This window comes from Triturus cristatus, chromosome 6 (genome assembly GCF_964204655.1).
Source record: "Triturus cristatus chromosome 6, aTriCri1.1, whole genome shotgun sequence".
Taxonomy (NCBI): domain Eukaryota; kingdom Metazoa; phylum Chordata; class Amphibia; order Caudata; family Salamandridae; genus Triturus; species Triturus cristatus.
Window position 1 is genome coordinate 1,910,691,639 of NC_140589.1, and position 4,106 is coordinate 1,910,695,744.

At 43.2% G+C, this 4,106-nt stretch overlaps 1 pseudogene; it reads left to right on the top strand.

The window, feature by feature from the left end:
* Positions 1-1,382: 1,382 nt before the first annotated feature.
* On the top strand, positions 1,383-3,293 carry LOC146822426 (uncharacterized; annotated as a pseudogene).
* The last annotated feature ends 813 nt before the right edge of the window (positions 3,294-4,106 follow it).

The window sequence follows — 4,106 nt, forward strand, 5'->3', positions numbered from 1 at the left end:
GCCACCTACATCGTGTACATGACTCTCTTGCCTCTCAATTCCCTAAAGAGACTTTGGTTCTGTTAATATTTCGGCAGCTTTATAGCACCATGACACACTTTCATATATAATCACAATTGGCACTTGCAACCATTGCTCTTTGCACTCTGCAGAGAGACAAAATTATCTAAACTCCGCAATGGCTCACATATTTGAATTGTGTCCCATTGGGAAACGCCAGCCCACAACCTGAACACTGAGATACCTGCGAGCAGCAAGGTCACAGCACAAGATTAATGCACAGTATGAAAAAAAAACTACGGACGACAAGCAATGTGGTGGCTAAACAAAAAGAAGTGCTATTAGGGAAGCAAATTAAGTCAAATGTGAACATGAGCTTTCGCACACGACCTGCATAACTGACTTATTAATATTCTTGCTCTATGGCCCTATTTTCCCTAGACTGCTTGCAACAGGGCTGGGCACTATAGCCTGCAAATTCCCTAAAGAATGTGTTCTTGACAACTCACAAAAAAGGCTCCAATATGGGCTGATGTTGAAAATGACCACCCCACAGATCTCTCGAACCATGCCAGCTCAGGAACACAATTATACCCAAATTTCATATGGCCAGCCCCTTGCAGTAACCAGCCAAGCGGATGAATCACATGATGTGCCATATTGTCATTTTTGCATTGTTAACACTATCTGGGTATGTGCACCTCCAGTAGTACCAGTTTAACACCCAAAGCTAGCAGTAAGCAACAGAAATCTGACGATTCAACCATCGCAATGGGGCTGCAACTGCGTGGCAACAGCTGTCTCTGTTTTTGGTAACTTTTGATCCATTTCAGGTGGAAACAATTTATTTTGGTAATATCTGCCGATTATGCAGCAGATCGATTTGCGCCGAATGTGTCAAATCTATAATTATGTGGAAAAATGCCTCTGTCTCGCAGTCTCACAATCCCAGAGGTCCAGCCTATGACCAAATATTTACAGGGGCAAACGCAGGTGGAGATATGTTGAAGGTTACTTTGCATTGCATATTGGGATGAGTGATAAACTGAGTTAGAATGCTGAGGAGATGGCTAGTACATTGACCATGGGTGACGTGTGCAATGCGTTTTAAGGTTCAATTACGATTTTACTTTGTACTTTTGTGTGGGTTTTTGGGGTGATCAATGCAGGAGACCATGCACCAGACCAAAAACTGGGTTAAGCTCCTCACTACTACACAGATGCTTGGGTCCAAGTGATGATATGGTTTTTTGCTAACTTTATCGAACCAGGGATGTTGATGGATATTCTATCTCTTCCAATTGCAGATACTTGCCCTGCCACACAGCAGATATTGTACAGTCCTCTACCAGGTCCCAAGAAGCTACAAACTAACTTTCAAAATGGGCAAGTGGTCAAAGTACAAGAAAGTGTACAGAAAGGAATGGGAGTCTGACCCCAAACTAAAAAAGTGGATTGCCCCTGTAAAAAGAGATGAAGCAAAGGCAAACTGTAACTACTGTCACTTACAGCTGCGGGCCCACTACCATGATTTAAAGCTGCATGCATCCGCAGCTAGACATCGTGCGCGCATGGACACACCTAGCCCAACCATGGCATCTTTTGCATAACCAGTTTGTCAATTATCAAATGACCAGAAAAGGAGAGCGCTTAGGATTGCTGTGCAAACTGCAAGTAGCACATCAATCAACAGCATTGACAGACTGGGAGAAATTTTAAGTGAAGAAGTTCCTCCTTTCCGTATGCACAGGACAAAGTGCACAGCTTTAATAAATGGACTTTTAGGCCCCTATTTCAAAGGGGAGCTCCTTCAAGATATGGGCAGTTCTCCATATTCGTTGATCATTGATGAATCCACTGACATTTCTGTAAAGAAACTACTGTGCATCTGTGTAAAATACTTCAGTAAGAAAAGTAGCAGAATTGTGAGTAGTTACCTTGGGATGATAGAACTGCAAGAGGCATGTGCACAAGACATTGCAAATGCACTTCTGGAGTTCCTCAAGGACAGCAGGCTTCCAATTGAAAATATGGTAGGGGTAGGTACAGATGGCGCAAGTGTGATGTGTGGCAAAAACCACTCCACATACACTTTGTTGAGAGAAAAGCAGCCTACTTTGCAGCTTGTACGGTGCATCTGCCACTCGCTCGACATTGTTGCTAGAAAAGCAATGCGGAGTTTGCCCAGCAATGTGGAGTTCATGGTGAGAGAAACCTACAACTGGTTTGCACATTCTCCAAAACGCCAGGCAGTCTACACAGATTTATATCAAACTCTGGATGGAGGAATGCCGTTGAAGTTTATTTCGCCATGTGAAACGCGGTGGCTTATCATGGCGGATTGTGTGGAGCGTTTTCTGGAGCAGTATGATGCTCTAAAGCTGCACTTTTGCAACGCATCATACGTAGAACATTGCTATGCAGCTCGAATGCTGCAAGAAATGTACAATGACGAGACAAATTATCTCTCTCTTATTTTCCTCAAACCTATGTTGCTAGAAATTAAGGTAGTGAACAAAGCCTTTCAGCTTGAATCTGGTGATGTCCTCCACATATTCCGGGATTTGCAAACTTTATATAGGTCCACTATGAGAAGGATTGTAAAGCCCAGTGTCTTCAGTACCAATATTGAGAAGCAATTGTGTAATTTGGATCTTCAAAGTAGTGCCATTTATCTTGGGCAGGAGGATGCTGACCTTGGCCTTGACTTCCGTAAAAAGCTCCAAGAAAGCAAACTGCCTGATGCTGCCAAGGACTGCATAGAAAACCGGTGCACAGACTTTGTTAAAGTTCTGGCAGCAGAGTATCCGATGCGCTTGCCAGATTCGCTGAGCCTCCTAAGACATTTGGAGCTTCTGAAGTCCCAAAATGTGCTTTCAGATTCTAAACCTCTGGTTACGTACTTGCCAAAAGAGTGTTTTGCAGACCCAACACACATATTAGAAACGCAGTGGCGAACAGTGACTTCATGTTCATTCAATACCTCTTCAGGCATGGAATCCTTCTGGATTGAAGTATTGAACTGTAGAGATGCAGCTGGGAATCATCGGTTTCAGGAGTTGGCCATGGGTGCCATTAAACTTCTGACCCTACCCATATCAAACGCACAAGTGGAACGAGTATTCTCACAAATGACCCTGCTTAAAAATGAGAACCGTAACCGAATGGGGCTGAAACTGCTATCAAATATACTCAACATAAAATTTGGACTAAAGCGCAATGGTCTTAATTCCTCTTCGTTCAAGCCCTCGCCGGAACTGCTAGCAAACTTCAACAGCAGTATCTACAATTAATTGTTTTACTGTCTTAACATGCTGCTATTCTTGGCAGTGTTGTCGCTACAATGGTTCGAGGCAATTCTTAACAATTAAAAAATTCATATGCATGGAAACGCAGAAACAATTGTCTGATCAAGAAATCCTGAAAAGGCACCCGGCATAGAGACAAAAGTTAATGCAAAAACATATTTTTACTCACACGGCAATTAGAGAACAGTAATTACAAAACAGTTTAAGAATACTTAAAAGGTGCTCACATAGTTACACAGGTGACAGCACTAAAGACCTAATGTACAGTGTGAACAAAAACAATGGCAGAGGGAGTCAAACTTTAAAAACAAAAGTCCAACAAATAGCACAAATAGAAGATCGCAATCAATGCTTCCTCATAAGTATGTGCCGCAAAACAGGCGCCAACTGTGTTTGGACCTACAATGTTTTCAAGGTCTTCATCAGAAGAAGGGAATTATTACGAGAGCATCCAAATCAAATACTGTGTATAATCCGAGACGAGCGTACTCAGATAAAATGTAAAAGGGACCACATAAAGACAGCATCAGGAGCCCAACAAAAAAATGTATCATAAAACGGCATTTCTTAAATTTAGTGCCACTGCAGTGTCCGGTACAATTGTCAAAACCGACCCCATCGCAATACAGAGCGCAAAACACGAACACGGCTGGACTAGTCAAAGCAATCTGCAAATCGGTCCCCGTCAATGCGGTGGAAGCGTGACCTTCTCGGCGTCTTAACGCCGGAACACTCGCGCTTCCACCGCATCGCCGGGACTCTCGCTCCTCCACCGCATTGCCTGGGAGTGATTTGCGG